General features: G+C 43.2%; 1 protein-coding gene across 4 annotated transcripts in view; it reads left to right on the plus strand.

The window, feature by feature from the left end:
• Nucleotides 1-17496, plus strand: part of CDK6 (cyclin dependent kinase 6) — a 217821-nt gene that overhangs the window by 89911 nt on the left and 110414 nt on the right. The gene's annotated exons all lie outside the window — the stretch shown is intronic.

Consider the following 17496-nt stretch of genomic DNA (forward strand, 5'->3'; position numbering starts at 1 on the left):
GAGGCCGGGGCAGCCATCCTCAGCGCTGCTGGGGTGATGATTTAAAGGGCCCCGGGGCTCTGGCCACCACTGCTTTACAGTAGTTCCCTTTGTATTGCCAAGCCCTGTGGTAACTGTCCCCTTTTCTGCTATCCTTGTTTCCCTGTTGGTGGGTCTACATATGTATAAATGCGGATGGTACTTCTTACTCCCATAGTTCTCAGCTGTGATAATTAGAGAGTGAGTGATGATAAACTTATTGAAAGTGAAATGTTCTACCTGTTAAGTATTGTTAGTAGTATCTCACAGCAGTACCACAGTCATCCCTCGATTTACACCGAGGTTGCCTCCTGGACAACCTTGGTGTTAATCAGATTTCACGTAAATTGGGGGTGGGGAAGCAGACAGCTGGGGGAAGTGGAAAGGCAGCCATGTGGCTCCTTGGCTTCTCCCAGCTGGGAGAAACCGTGCCACAAGCAGCTGTGTGCCCACCAGCTCTCCCAGCTGGGGGAGCTGGGTGCTGGAGGGGGCAGGGGACAGTTTCGATTTGCACTTAATTCATATTAATGCAAGTTAAGCACAAATCGAAATCGCCCTTCTTGAGGGTTTACTGTAGTTTGGTTTTGTGTTCTGCTTAATATCTCTATTGTTTTCCCTTGCCATCCTGAGATCTGTATTTACCCTGGCAAGGTCATCTGTATTTAGGATAGAGAAGGTATTGTTTCTAAGGGAAGAAACTGAACGTAATATCCATAATGTTTACATCTTTTGTTTTACAATTAATCCAGATCTCACTGATAAAAAGTAGCCCATTGCTATTGATGCCCCTTTTCGACCAACGTGGCTAACCAAAGTGGATGTTCCAGCTGGGAGTAGAAATTGGTGATGGGTATTTCCTTCATGTAGGTTTGTTTGTGGACAAAGACCGGACAAAGTCTTGCATATGTGAATGCAGAGGGACTCAGCTAGCAGGAAATAGCTTCTTTTGCTTACAACAAATCTTTTGTTTGCCCCATGGACCGAAAAACCCTATCCCTAGCTTTTTCCAGGGACTGATATGCTTTTTTCAGCCTCTCCTTTGGACTGTCTGTCCCACTTTGTCTGTTCTTATCTGTTAAATCCTTTGCCCAGTAGTGCTACCTTCTGGATGGACTCTTTGTTGTAGGTATAGCACCTTAACTGTTTCATGGTACAACTGATTTATATGGGGATGCAATGTTTGCTTGTCTCAGGATATGAGAGAGACAAGGTGGGTGAGGTAATATCTTTTATTGGACCAGCTTCTGCTGGAGGGTCAGAGGAACTTTTCATCTTACACAAAAGCTCTTCTTCAGGACAGAAGTTGGTCCAATAAAATATATTACTTTTCACCCATCCAACCTCCCTTAAATAGGGGCGTCATTCATACATCAGTTTAGAGAGATTGTACTCTGCCTAGAACAAGATTTCACCCTGCCCATCAGAGTAACAGCAAGATCCCTATCATGTTTGTAAAGCATGACAGAATGCTAGTCTGGTTTCCTGCTTCAGCATGAATGAAGACAGAAGGAAGCAGAAAATCATATTGTCATGTTATTAAACAGAGGAAAATATCTTCTGCACTTCAGACATGTGCAGACTGGCAAGTTGCTGCACTGGGTTTTTTTCATGGCATGTAGAATGTCTCTTAAGCACTGATCCAAAATCCTCTGAGGATAATAGTTAGCTTTCCACTCACTTCAGTGGGCATTGGATTGGGCTCTTGCAAGTGTAAAGAAAAGGGGATGGGCAGAGGGTGATTGGTTCCCTTGAACTTGCAGTAGCTGTTTATATGTCAGCTGATCAATCAGAAACAGTCACAGCTCCAATAACTCTTTCCACTGAACCATAAACGGAAACTGCACCATTATGAATTTGTAGGGAGTTGCTGAGCCTGCAAGCAAGGTTTTTAAACTAGTCTATGAAAGAAGGGAAAAGCCAGGCACTCAGTTAATCAGGGATTCTTCTATAGCCATGAATTCTGCCAGAGGAATAGAAACAGGGACCCTGAAGCCCAAGGAACAGAACTCATTTCCTAAAGCAAGACTGCACTGAAACCTGAATTTATTAGCTCATTGTCAGCATTCCTGGGTGAAACTGAAAGAGGCAACTTTTAATTTTTGGTTTATCTAGGCTGCTAAAATGGGTGATGGGCATAAACCCATTAGCTAATATGTATTTACCTGGTTTTAAACATGATTTAGCCCTGACTGCAGACCAAGGGTCTGTCAAGAATACGAGCTTGTACACATATGAAAATTGTACCACTTTAACTATATTTATATTGTTAATGTGGTAAAATCTCCCTGCTGTTGTACCAGAATAAAAGAGTTACTCCAGTAGTGTTCATTCCTGGGAATATGCTTGTATAATGGTGTCCACACAAGAGTTTCTACTAGTATAATTATTGTGATAAATCATATCCCTAACTAAAACAGTGATACCAACACAACTTCCTAAGTGTACAACAGGCCTAACATAAATGGAAACACTATTCAGCACCAGCATAGATGAAGTTTAGTAATTTTAAAATCACATTGACTGATTATGCTGTAACTTAGTACGGAGCCTCATTTATAACATGACCATCTAAGATTGTTTTAAACCTCATTATTTAAAGTAGGTAATAAATGGTGTTTAATACACTTTATTCAATACATGTTAGCTAACACATTTTATTCTAGATGATGAACTTTATCTGTGTTTCAGTAATGTAAAGTGTCATTTGTTATATATTTGTTTATTCTGTTAGAATCCAGGGCATGAATAAAATTTTAAACCCTCCCAGCCCCACCTATTTGGGAAAATTATTGTTTCTTAGTGCAGTGAGGTCCAATATGTAGCCCCTTGTAAGTCAGTGGAAAAACTCCCATCAGCAGAATAAGCATGCGGCTTGAAGTTTCAGTCTTTGACAGGAGTGCTCTTTTCTGTAATGGTAAAATATGGTAACCAATAATTCTCTATCAGTGTGTTAGATAATAACATTCCTATACTGTTGATGTATGGGTTGGAATACCGTACGTTAAAGCAGTAGCATGCACAGCCAGATGATAGAAGTACATTGAAGGATCCAGTGACATGAGATCTCCACATCATTTCCTTCAGTAGGGAGCTCACAGCAAGATAAGCCACAAGAATCATCTTTTGAGGTATCAAATCAGTCCCAAGATACATCCGCATTCTTCAGTCACAAAGGAACTCTTCAGATAGGACAAAAAGAGCTTGCCATGAAAGTAATCCAGTAAAAAGAACTGACCCAGTCCTAGTTCATTGGGTGCCGCAAATGAGTAACTTCAAAGCAGTTTTTCAGTGATAGCCAGTTATTTTCACAAAGCTAAAGAATTCTTCTGGCAGGTCAGTCCCCTGGGCCTTGTGCTGTCATTTAAAGACGAAATCTCTTGATACCACCACCAGTAAGTGAATAAAACTTTCAGGATAACGTGACACATGTTTAGGGGGCAGAACACTAGTCCCAGCTGTGGTAAAACCAAGAAGTGATACAGATCTGAAATAACAGCACTAGAAAGAATCATGTCTGGGCTTTTTCTCAGATGAGGAAGAATGAATCAGCCTTTCAGTTTCACATCAAGTTAGATTGTCTTGCTGTTGGTCTTGGCTCTTGGGAGTATTTTGAATAGATTTTGTGATAATAAGAGATGCAGTGAGGGTTGAAGGGAGAAGGGGGGGTTGATATAGTTATGTAATTTTAGAGCTAAATAGTCGCCTTTATGTAGGGTTCAGAAAAATGAACACTAAATTCTAGTGCTCTATATGGAGGAGCAGGTGTCCATTAGGGTCCACAAATGAAAATGGCAAGGCTACATTATGAAGGAAAAATAGCCCAGAGTCGTCTAGCATGCCATTCTTTATTGCCAGAAGATTGCCGTAAATGAAGGAACTATCTGTGAATTGCTGGGCATCAGAGAGCAAAGTGAGATGAGCACCTGTGATTATGGTGTCCAGCCTGTGCTGCATATGTCAAGATTTTAAATCATGACCTAAGTCCAAAAAAAATTACACTGGCAAGAGACTAGTGTTGTAGCATTTTTAAAAACGTGTGGTTTAGCTTTGATGTCAGAGCTGCTGACATTTTTCCTCCCTGAAATGCAAACAAAATTGTTTTATTTTGCTTTTTTACCTTTCAAAAAATCTTATGTTCAGAATTGCTCAGAGTAGGAAGGGGATGGGGAATCAGTTTCTCTGTTCATGCACTAAATTGTTTATACTGGGATTAACTGCGTAGACTGAGAGTTTTTAAAAACTCAACTCTCACATTCAGGGTACATTTTCAGATTATGTTAGCATTTTAGTTGAGTGTCCCTTCAGGATAAAGATTTTCCATCCATTTCCTGGCAGTCAGTTCTGCACAAATGGTTTACAAGTCACATCATGCAGCAACTTGGATTTCATTTTGTTGGTATAGTAGCAAGGGAGCATAAAGTAATTTTCACTAACTGGGCTTACTTTGTAAAAATAAATATATAAATTAGTTACAGCAACAAAAACATTAACAAAAAAGATAGGGGGAAAAAACCCTATTCCAAACAGGAAAGAGTGTTTCTCTGTTTTCTACCCAATGTTGCATTGTAAGATGTTCATAAATACCTCCTGTTTAGTAAGTAATGTGGATGCAAGCTCTCCTCTGAACTAATATATGATTTATGAGATGGGACACAATAGCCATGTCTACACAAGCAGCTTTTCCCAGCAAAAGTGGGCTTTTGCTGGAAAAACGCAAGAGCGTCTACATGGCAAATGTGCTTTGTCGACAGTTTGTGGACAAAACCCAGCACATCCACCGGTAGTGTTATACTGCTCCCCGTTCAGGTATAACACCTCTCTCCACAGTGTTCTATCAACAAAACAGCCATGTAGATGGTCTGGGCCCTTTTGTTGACAGACAGGCCTTCTGGTACACCGGGCAGCCCTGTTTCCTGTGCTTCCAGTCTGTCATCCTGTCAAGAGAGGGCCAGGCAGTCTGGCTGCTCTCTGTCAACAGAGCAGATTGCTCTTTCAATCTGCTTTCATGTGTTGATGCAATCTGATGACAGAAGTTTTGCTGGGAAATCCCTTCCAACAGTGACTTATGTCAATGGAGACTTCTTGTGTAGACATGGCCAATAAGTACAAAGGACGGTTCCTTTTTTCTTTTGGCTCCTTGTTTTGGCCACCTCATCCTAGTATTCTCTTTCCCTGAAATCATTTCCTATATCAGTTTATACTGCATCCTGTGGAAACCTCTTACACACACACATAAGTAATCCCATTGTAGTTAAATTAGGCTCCAAGAAGGAGGGACTCCTATATATTTCTGCCCCTTCATTAATATTTCTCTCCTGTAGCCTAGGCAGAAAAGTACATGTTTATACCCATGGCTGATGTTTATCCGAGGTGACTGACTGGTATTTTGTTGAAGAATGTAAGGCTTCTTGTCCCTGACCTAAGGGAGCAAGTAGCATTGTAGGCAGAGCTGTCCCATCCACAGGAGAGTTTGGGGAGGCTGCCCTGGACCCCATGCTTTGGGGTGCCTTAAGGGATTACGGGAGACCTGGCACCAGAAGCAGGGATCGGGCCTATCCTGCACTTTCCAGCCACAGTGAGAGCCTCAGGAAGTGGAGCAACCCAGAGCCAGCCCACTTCGCTCCCCCAAGCAACACAGCTGGGAGTTGGGCCCAGGGGAGTGCAGCCAGCTGGGGCTGGATCACTCCTCTTTCCACAACTGCAGTGAGCGTTGGGGTGGGCCTCACTCCTGTTGTCAGCACCGCCGCCCTCTCCTGGTAAGCCCCAGGTCATGTTTCTTGGTGGAGGGTGTTAAGAAAAGGGATGCAGTAGGGACAGGAGGGGGCAGAAAGAGATGGGATTGGCTTGAGCCAGGGTGGAAAGAGAGCAGAACAGGCAGAGCAGGGCAGGGCTTGGAGAAGTGGCAGGGCCTGGGGTGGGGTTTGTGGATTGTCCTGGGCCCTGCACCTCCCCCTTCCTCAAGGGATGGCCCTGATTGTGGAGCTCTGTGTAAGTCAAATGTTTCTCTTCCACCAATAGAAATCAGTCCAATAAAAGACATTACCTCACTCACTCTAATCTGATTTGTCTCTTCTAGTCCTTCTCATCTGTTACAAGGAGGTAACGGGTCTTTAATGCAGATCTCCAGTTGTGTAGCTCATAGCACTTGTCTCTAGTCCACCCAGCTGGCCCTCAAAAGGAAAATGAGTCACAGATGAATGTCCAGAGAATCACAATATATGCTGTTGAATTCTAAAGTGCTGCCAAAAGAATGTGTGTATCCAGGAATGCAGTATCATTGCAACTGGTTGTTTATCTAAAATTGCTGAGTTTTTCTCCAAAATCTGGGGTAAATGACAGTCCTATAAATTCGAGATTCTGAGGTTCACCCATGCAAAGATTTTGAACTATATCATATGTAGTTATTGTCTCAGATTTTCCAGAACTAAATGTCTGATATCAGAGTGCCAGTTGGAGGGATGTCTGCTATCGGCTGGAAACTCCTGTAAGAGTGCATACAGAGAAGATTTTTTTTCATGCTACAGTAGCTTCATCTTCATCAATAAGGTAATAGCCAAGTTAACCTTAATGAGATCAGTCCAAAGCAGCTGCTTTCTTTTGTGATTTTCTTTCCTCACGAAAATTAGTTCTACTTATTGTTTTTATCTTTAACATCCAATATTCACACAAATATGGAGGATCTGCTTTACAACTCTGCTTCATCCTCTACAGGTTAGAGGGGCAGGCACAGGGAACTCTTTCCCTGTGGCCGTGGCTATATTAGCTTTCACCTGTTTGGAAGGGGCATGCTAATGAGCCGCTTTGGCAGATGCTAATGAGGTGTTGCCATGAATATGCAGCTTCTCATTAGCATAATGGCATCTGTACGCATTTCAAAAGTGCTGCTTTTGAAACGTACACCACCCGTGTAGACGGGGACCTTTCAAAAGGACCCCCCAGATTTCAAAAGCCCCTTCTTCCCAGGGGCTTTCGAAGTCTGGGGGTTCCTTTTGAAAGGCCCCTGTCTACACGGACAGCATGCATTTCAAAAGTGGCACTTTCAAAACGCACGCAGCCACCTTTATGCTAATGAGGCGCTACAGATTCATGGCAGCGCCTCATTAGCATCTGCTGAAGTGGCTCATTAGCATGCCCCTTTCAAAAGACGAGCTACTGTAGCCATGACCTATCTGTCTTGGAGGGTACTCTGAGCTGGGCTTCAATGGGCAGGTTGCAAAAGGGAAGCACTGGGGAGTAAAGGAACTTCGAAGTAGCACGGACACTTCGAAGTGCCTGTGGCTACGCTCATGCCGGCACTTCAAAGTTTAACACTTTGAAGTTGCCGTGGGGGAGAATTAGCCTAACGAAGTGCTGCATATGCACTGCAGCACTTCATTAGTAAACTCTGATCAGCCTGATTACCAAGCCCCCTTTGAAGTAGGGGGCAAGTGTAGACATAGGCATTGAGAGGTGATCAAAAGAAGAGCTATTGGATTCATGAGCTCCCAGATTCAGTGGTCTAAAAGCCCTGTAGAGGTTGCGGCATCCCTTATATTAGCATAATCAGTTGCCAGTTGTTCTCTTTGGTTTAAACTGCAATTGCACAGCTGACGCAGATGCTGAAGGATTGAATTTCTCCCTCCCTACCACTGCAGAGTTCTCCACAAAAAGGTCTATAATTCAGTTTTGTCTAGGAAGAGTTAATTTCTTATAGTGCAGATACAGGACAACTGAAGGAATCTAGAATGTGTCCTCTTAAATATTGCCCAAGGAAGTTCTTTCCATTGCCATGTACTTGACAATGAGAAATATATTTAGTGATGTATCTCCAGCGTCATCTTAAGAATACAAATAATTTTCAGTAAGATGTTAACAAAACTTCTCACTTCTTTATAAATATAAATGTCAGTGAGAAGTTTTGCTAATATCTTACTGAAAATTATTTTTGTTCTGAAGATGACTCTGGAGATACATCAGTAAATATATTTGTCTATATATTATATTTTATCATATTATTATAGATATAAGTATATACATATATATCTGTGAGTATATAGCTAGACTGAGTAAATTCATATTGGCTGTTTGAATCATGTGGCTTGAATATGTACACAAAAGATAATGAAAAGATTAGATTGGTTGGGGTCAGTAACAGTGATATGAATATACACCCTCTTACAAATATAAGCAACTTTGTTAAAAGGTGGCATTTAGGTTGAGCAGTCAGGCATGCACAAACTAGGAAATGCAAGAATAAAGGTTGCCTTTGCTCTGATGCATTGTGACAGGCTTCCCCAAAGGCAGACAGGAAGGCCCTACATTTTCATATGGGACTGGAGATTTTGGGCACCTAACTTGACAACTTTAAAAAATTTGAAATTTGGCAGAAGAGCCAGTTGTACATATATGAATAGAAAGAGACAGAGTGCACCTAAACACAAGAAAAAATATTGTTATGGTCCAGTAGTTTCAGAAGTAGATCCTAAAGTTAGCCTCCTGAGTCCACATTTAGACATCTATTGTCACTGGCCTGATTTTGAAAAAACAGCAGCTTTTCAAAACCTAGCAGCTCCCACTAAAATTTTAAAATCTGGGCCATCAGCATTAAGTCTGTTACTGCTTTACGATTTTAAAGCAAGTTAGTTTATTTGAGATTTTTTATTTGTTTTCCTAGTCATCTTTACCAAATACATTTTCAAACGAAATATCTGACATATTTTCAATTCCCTACCTGCCACAACCTTGGTTCAGGGCTCTATGCGTCTATACCATTATAGCTGATATCACCACTAACCCTGAAAGCCATCCAAGCAATGCAGAGAATGCAGCTCTCTGCTTTGATTCAGTCCCAGGTTTATCTTGAAATGTCAGAAGCCTTTCATAGAAAGTGTATTATTTGACAGTAAACAAGCAAATTGGCTCACTGTGAGAATATCTGCTACGTCAACAAAATTGCTCCATGGAAGCTGGAGCTCATAGAGTCTGGGGGTGGGTTGTGCTCACTGGGCTGCTCCACGCTGACTTGGTTGGTTTTGCATTATTGCATTGCACCAATGCAAACCTGTAGCACAGATTCACACACTGGTGTGAAAAATTACTTGTCCCAGTGCATCCCATCCTGGATTAGTGAGCTTCCCCGTGCACCTAGGCTTGTCCAGAAAAGTACCTGGTACTTTTTACGCCTCAGACACTGTTCCACAAGTAAAGCTGTCATGAAATATTCTTTCCTTCATTTTCTTTCTTTTACTGATAAGGACATATGAGCAGAGCCTTTTTTAAAAGTTGTTATTAATGGTACTAGGATAGATGTACAGATTTTTTCATATCGTTGTTCTGACACATAATCCCTGCTGAAAGAATGGGGGTCTGTGCTTAATCTAGCTGGGAAAGATATATCAACACAGGTTGTTGTTTTTGGTCTCTTTACTATAAAAGATAGGCAACACAGCAGCAGAGCTATCTTTTTACGAGACTATCTTCTGTTATGAAAATGTTGTGCAGTGCAGGAAAGAAAGTTATTTAAAACACTTCTATGCAAATTGTTTTATGTTGTTGTGACTTGTTTTACATCTAGCCTAAGAAGTAAAGGACTAGTTTTTAAAGTGATTGGGATTATGAAAGCAGTATGATGTTTGATGTGCTCTCAAACTGTGTAATGAGAAACCTGTTCCCACATAATTCTAATCCCATTCCTGAAACGCTAAAATAATCCTAGCAGCCCGCACTTGTACAGCCTTGGGTTGTGAATTTATCACAGCTATTAAGACAAGCAGGTTTGGGCCTAGTTGGTATTTGGATGAGAGACAGCCAAAGTGTTACAGGAAGTGATATTGGTGAGTCATTAAGTGGTATTCTTCCATCTGAAGTAATGCTACTCCGGAATTCCCAGGTGGTGCCAGGATGCACTGTGCTCCTGTGGGTTATATCTTTAAAATGGAACACCATAAAATTGAAGTGCTGGCATTTTTAGTAGAGGAGGTAGCCCTAGCTTAAATCTACATCCTGGCCAAATTCCAGCTTCAGAATTTATTTCCCAACTTGGAATTCCCTTCTGTAGTTTCAGCTGGAGAAATTATGCTTATTCATCTAAAATGTAGCTGTGTGGGGTTGCTAGTGGAGAATGGCTAACAACTTTAGTTTAATGGTGTCAATAAACTAGGAACTGTTAGATTAGCCAGTCCAGCACTGTATCAGTGCACCACTGTTGCTTATTATATTTCATCTACTAGAGTTGTTTTGTCACATTTTTAGCTGTATATATGCTAAGCACCCCACCACAACACGAATTTACTCAGTTTAGCTAGGGGTGTATGGGGTGTCTAGAGAGGGGTAGCACCTCTGGTGTGGGGGACTTGTCGTGTTTCTTCGGGGGCAGTTCATGCACCTTGGGTCCCCACATGGCATTCAGCTCTCACCTGTGGCTCCAAGAAGTTGTAGCATGCACAACAGCGACACTCTGATAAACTCTTTCGACAGGCAGGCTAAACCAGGTAAGGGTAGCTGACTGGTCTGAAAACCTTCGGTGAGATAAGGACTTGCATATCACAGCATGCGAAGCTGGCTCTAGTGGACTGGACAGATGAGATCAACAGCGAGATCCAACGACCAGAAAAGCAGCTCTGCGATGCTCTGTGGAGAGCGAAGGGCATGACAAGGCACTGAAGATGGCATGGCTATCCAGTACAGCCTAGGCAGTCTCCATTTGTGATGACTTTTCATACCACTGGAACCAGGCTTCTGAGGCCGAGAGAGTAGAACTGCCCCTGTGCAATTGCTTTTTCCCTTTAAACATTCTCCCACACAGGTTCTTTGCACATTCTCATCTCAAATTAGTCTACATCTTCTGTTTACTTCAAAGCCCTGCAGCAATGAGGGAGGGGTGAAGTGACAGGTGGAGGTGACCAACGGGAGTTGTAGTTCCAAACCTGCACGGAGGCGGCCTGTGGACGTTGGTCACTCAACTCTGATCCTGGTACAACAGAGGACTTCAGCAACATCCCAGGTGCCTGGGCAGGCCTTTATAGAAGCAGCACTCATCACCCTCAGATGAGGGAGAGGACTAGAAAAGGTGTCCCAAAAATTGCTTGTCCCAACCAAACTGGCCAGCATGCCGCAGCTGGCAGTTTTACCCCCACAGCAGTTGAAAAACAGTGAAAAGAAAGATGATATTTGAAGCATGGAATGTTCACAGTCTCTTGGACAGGGAGAACACTATGAGGCCTGAGAGAAGAATGGCCCTCATAGCAAGAGAACTGGCACGCTATAACGTTGACATGGCCATCCTGAATGAGAGCAGACTTGCAGAGGGAGAATCCATCTGTGAATTGAAAGGAGTTTACACCTTCTCCTGGAAAGACAGTCCAGAAAACAAAGACAGAATCCATGGAGTGGAACTAGCCATCAAGACATCACTTCTGAGCCAGCTTTCTGACCTACCAATCTGCATCAGTGAGCATTTGATCAACCTGTGCTTCTCCCTCAACCCCTCTCATCATGTTACAGTCCTCAGTGCTTACGCCCTCACTCTGACCAGCAGCGATGAAGGAAAAGAGAGTTTCTACAAGGACATTGATTGTCTCGCGAAAGCAACTCCTCCCAGAGGCAAGCTTCTCCTGTTGGGTGACTTCAACGCCAGAGTCGGCAAGGACTTTAGGAACTGGAAGGGGGTGCTGGGGCATCAGTGTTGGTAACATTAATGCCAATGGACTTCTTCTGCTGAGCTTGTGTGCAGAGAATGACCTGATGATTACCAACACCCTCTTCAGGCAGGCTGATAAATACAAGACCACATGGATGCACCAGAGATTAAAACAGTGGCATCTGATTGACTGTGTCATCAGTCACAGGCAGGACATTCGAGATGTTAAGATCACCAGGGCCATGCGGGGAGCTGAGTGCTGGACTGATCATAGACTCGTCAGATCCGTCCTTATGCTGCACATTACACCACTACACCGCAAGAAGCTCAAGGTTGTCAGACCCTCCTTCAACATGGGGAAGCTGCAACATACTGGTCATCATAAGCAATTCGCAGCCCGCCTTGATGATATGCTGACATCTCATGGACCTCTGACTGGAGACCCAACACAAGAGGGGGACCAGTTTAAAACCCTGGTGATGGAGTCAGCCAAGCTGACACTAGGACTGAAAAAGAGAGTTCACCAAGACTGGTTTGACGAAAATGATAAGAAAATCATGAAGATCTTAGAAGAAAAACAGAACACATTTCTGTTATGGCAAAACGATCAGTCCTCAATCTCCAAACATGGCCATGTCAAGAACCTTCACAGTCAGGCACAGACTGCACTTCACAAAATGCAAGATGAGTGGTGAGAGAGAAAAGTTGATGAAGTCCAATACTATGTTAACACCAAGAACTCCAAGGTGTTCTTCAGTGCTGTCAAAGCTGTATATGGACCTTCAAAGCCAAGTACTTCTCCTCTCCTGTCTGCAGATGGCATGACCCTGATGAGGGAGAAGAACAGCATCAAGGATAGGTGGAGAGAACACTTCAGCAACCTTCTCAACAGACCCTCCATTGTCGACCCTGTGGCCCTAGACCAGATCCCTCAGAAACCCACGATAGACAGTCTTGACCTGCCCCCCTACAATGGATGAGGTCAAAAAGACAATCAGCCAGACCAGCTCTGGAAAAGCCCCTGGGATGGACGGTATCCTGCTGAAATTTTTGAGGCAGGAGGACCAGTGTCACTTGAAGCCTTGCACAGAATTTTAATCAGCATCTGGGAAGAAGACATGCCCAAAGATTTTAGGGATGCCACAATCATCTCGTTCGTCAAGAACAGGGGCAACAAAGCTGACTGTGGAAATTACCTGGGCATCTCCCTTCTCTCCACTGTTGGGAAAATCTTGGCTCGAGTCATCCTCAACCATCTGATCACCAGCATCTCAGAGGAGAACCTACCAGAGCCACAGTGTGCTTTCCGCCTAGACCACAGCACCATTGACATGATCTTTGCTGTTTGTCAGGTCCAGGAAAAGTGCATAGAGCAGAACTTGGATCTTTAGGTTGTCTTTATAGACCTGACCAAGGCGTTTGACACAGTAAACAGAGAAGCCCTGCGGATTATTCTGCCAAAATTTGGCTGCCCGAGAAGATTCGTTAACCTCATAAGCCTGTTCCACGATGACATGACTGGCTTAGTTCTTTCAAATGGTGAGTTCTCAGATCCATTTGAGATATCCAATGGTGTGAAGCGAGGGTGCATGCTGGGCCCAGTGTTATTCAACCTCTTTTTCATGTGCGTCCTCAGCCACACAGTTAGGGACCTGAACCATGGAGTCTACATAAAGTACAGGCTTGATGGGTCACTTTTTGACCTTCGTCATTTGAATGCTAAAGCCAAGACACTTTAGAGGCTCATCCTTGAAGCCCTTTTTGCTGATGACTGTGCACTTATGGCACACAAGGGATCTGATCTCCAGCTTATTGTCAACAAGTTTGCTGAAGCCACTCGCCTCTTTGGTTTGACCCTCACCCTAGGAAAGACCAAAGTACTGTTTCAACCTGCTCCAAGATCTGCTGCTCTCCCTGCTTCAATAGCTATTGAAGGAACAGAGTTAAAAACATTAGGGGAGTTCAAGTACCTTGTAGTGTGATAGCCAATGATGGCTCCCTTGAGAAAGAAATCAATGCCAGAATCTGCCAGGCCAACCAGGCACTAGGACGTCTGAGAGCACGAGTGTTGAATCAGCATAATATCCGACAGTCCACTAAACTGAAAGCATACAAGGCTGTAGTCCTGACCAGTATCCTGGATGGATGTGAAACCTAGACCTTGTACAGAAAATATGAGAAACTGCTGGAGCACTTCCACACACACAGCCTGAGGTGAATACTGCACATTCGATGGCAGAACAGAGTCACGAACCTGGAAATCCTTGACAGAGCAGGAAGCACAAGCATTGAAGCCATGATTCTGAAAGCCCAGCTTCTCTGGACCGGGCACGTGATACAAATGGAGGAGTCAAGAATCCCTAAGCAACTCCTCTATGGTGAACTCTCCCAGGACAAAAGGAATCATGGTAGGCCACACAAGAGGTATAAAGACTGCGTGAAGGCCAACATTGCTCGTGCTGAATTAAAGCCAAAGCATTTAGAGCAGCATCCAGAAGACAGAACAGACTGGCTTGCTCTCATACAACACGAGTACGACAACTTCGAAGAGCAGCGATGCATACGCCTCCTTGATGCTCGTGAAAGGAGGAAAGCAACAGCAGCAACCACACCAACAGAGCCAGGACAATTCCCTTCCCCCTATTTTGAATGCCCATGACGTTCTAGGCTTGGACTCCTCAGCCACCTGTGAGTCCACAGCCGATGAGCCTGTGTAAGCTCAAGACGTTATCGTTGGACACGATGGACTACCAAGAAGGTATGCCAAGCAATGGGGCTTTCACTGATTATACTGGGAGACTTTTCCAAAGCTTTATAGATGCACTGTCAGAAAGTTTTCCTGATAACCATCCTGTATTTTCCCACTTTTAATTTTATCCTATTTTCCTCTGTTTATTGCGTTTGTCCATCTGCAGCACAGGTCTAGAGCCTTGCAGGTTAGCTTCTACAGAGGAGAAATCAGTGACATGAGTATGGGTAGTGTAACTGGGTTTTTAACCATGCATACATCAGTCCTGAAACCATATGCCACTTTTCCCCAATGTTGTCACTCCCCTGTACTCACCATCAGTGCCGTATCGTGCTGCATCGGCAGGCAAGGGGTGGTGAGGCTGGGGCACATGGCTGGTTCCCCACTACAAGCTTTATATCCATCACCGCTGCCTTGAACAACTTTAGAATCAAGGTCTTTTTTGGCTGAATTTGCACATGCCACACAGAGGTAGAATATCCAAAATTTGAGCCAGTGGTTTTGATTTAACAGTTCATTCCATTCGCTGTAGTAGAGTACAAGCATAGATGATAGTGCCTGAGCTTGGAAAATGCGATACTGTCACACCCAAAAGACAAAAATAAATGGCTTATTCTGTTTCTCTCCCATTGTCAGGTATATATAGATTGGTGCCCTGAACAGGTTTTGTGGCATAGCAGCGAAGGGGCTGCATATTTGCTCTGAACAGAAGCCTCTAAAAGCCACCAACACACAGACAATGAATCTAGAAAACAGTGTTACAAAAAAGTCACATGAGTCAACCTAAAAGAGCATGGGTCACAGTATTTCCTTTGAACAGAAATGGTTCTCTGGTGCCGTGGAGTTTGGCAATAATCCCTGCAGTGTGCATTCAACTCTTACTTTATTAAAATGCAAAATTGCATGTTTTCTACAGTTACCAATGGAGTGTTCGTTTTAGTTTCATTTTCACATTCAGCATTGGGGAAGGGGAATGAAGTAACGCAGGAGCACTGGGGTTAGTAGGGTGCATTTCTTTGTGAATTCTGAGGCTTGACATGGTCAAAACAATCGTTTGATTTTTTTTAATATGCATTTTTGTCGATCCATCATGGCATGAAGAAGTTACAGCTTTGAGTACAAGACTGAATAATTTCACCTTTTGGATGAAATTTAATGAGTTTTGTATTTTACTTTTGCTTGAAATGATTACTTCCACAGCAAGCCATGTAGCATGTGTATATATAATTATATCACATCTGTGTATAAAATTAATCAAGTGACCGATCTTCCATGTTGTTCAAAATAGCAGTCATTCATTTAACTCACGGCTAATTCATTCATAAATAGATAGTGCTGTGATTTAGTCTGTGGATTAAAACAGTTTTTACAGTAATACTGTTGTGCCAGATATGTGGTTAAACATTGTTCAACCTAATAGGTGTTACAGCAGCCCTTCATTCAGGATAAATTATAAAAGCAATTAAGCCCTTATGGACTAGATGGCTGAAACTGGCCATACACAATATGCAAAACTGTCTGAGTTATGTAGGCAGAGGGATCTGACTGATGTTTGAATGCAAATATTGGTAGCTGACTGACATTCAAGGGCACTTTATGTGTTAATGAGAGAAGAATGGAAACACAACAGAAACAGAAAGAAAAGGTAGCCCCAGCAACAGCCACGGAAGTCTTTGAAGTAGAACCCTGAGAAAAACCTGAGAGAGAGCAAGAGCACACTACTTTTTGGGCACAAAGCTAGCTGAAAAGAGTCTTTGACGTATGAGCAAAGAAACTCTTTGATTCCCACTGTGTTCAGGGAAACAGGGCTTTATGTGCATGTTCTTTATAAATAAACAGGATTGCATCCAAGAGATTCCTGACTATTGTCAAGACCCCAAATACTGGCTAATTGCTCATGGTGGAAGAGGCAACAATACTATATAGGTTGAAGAATGTTCTATTTTTAGAAGATGTGGTGTATTCTTTCTCTGTATATACGGTTAAACGAAGAAGTACTGTATATTGCATTCAAGTGAAATTTACAGTTAAGACTAAGATTTTAATCACAGGTATTTTTAATAAAAGGCACGAACAGATCAAAGGCAGAAAACAAAAAGTCTCAGCTCTTGGTGTGAACATGACTTTGACTAAAAATATCCCAACTAAATCTCATGTGCTGAGGGGGAAGAGAGGTGTTCCCATGGACGATGTTGCTCTGCCGGGTAGGGCACTCCAAGGGGCTTTGCTGGTGCTCCAGACCCTGCTGCTGCTGGACTTGGACAGCACAGGGCCCCACCTATGCAGCTGCTGCGGCAGTGGGGTGCTGCTGCTGCTGCTGCTGCTGCTGCTGCTGCTGCTTCAAGAGGGGGTAACACAGGCCCCACTGCCACCTCAACTGCTTCTCCTGGTAGCTGGTGGCCTGGAGCCCTGCCACTGCTGCTCCCAGACTGCTGCTCCAGGGCAATGCCCAGGACCAGCTGCCAGGGGCCACCTGAGCAGTGGCTGAAATAACTGTCCCTGGGCCACCCCAGCTGCTTGGGCAGACCTGGTGTCAGACACTGCAGAATTCACGGAGGTCCTGGAAGTCACGGAATCCATGACTGCTGTAACCTTTCTGAAAGACTCACAACCTTAGTTACAGTTCAGGTGTTTTTGATAGATTGATGAATCTGGTAGAGTCTCTTAGATACATTATTTCCTATGAAAAGAAGAAATAAATGTGAAACCAATAGGTACCATTGGATGCTGGCAAGTATCAACATGTATAGTGTATATCCAGAAAGTATCTCAGAGCACCAGTCAACTAAAAATTTCTGAAATGGTGTGAAGTCATCCAGATGCAACTATCGGACAATATTTTGGAAAGAATGAGAAAACAATAGAGCTGTACCCACTGAGTCAATGGACAGGTACCAAAATACCTTCCACTCATCCCATATGTTCCTTCAAGACAGCTACCATTTTGTCCTATTAATTTGGTATGTCTCATTAATCTGTAGTTAGAGATAACAAAGAGGTTCTAGGACTACATCTTGAAGTACCAGCTCTGTCATACTGTATATCATATCTTATCACTTTTACTGCAGTCAGAGCTGATAAACTGCCTGGAAAAGATAAATCATATATGTTC

The sequence above is a fragment of the Carettochelys insculpta genome, chromosome 2 (genome assembly GCF_033958435.1).
Source record: "Carettochelys insculpta isolate YL-2023 chromosome 2, ASM3395843v1, whole genome shotgun sequence".
Lineage (NCBI taxonomy): Eukaryota > Metazoa > Chordata > Testudines > Carettochelyidae > Carettochelys > Carettochelys insculpta.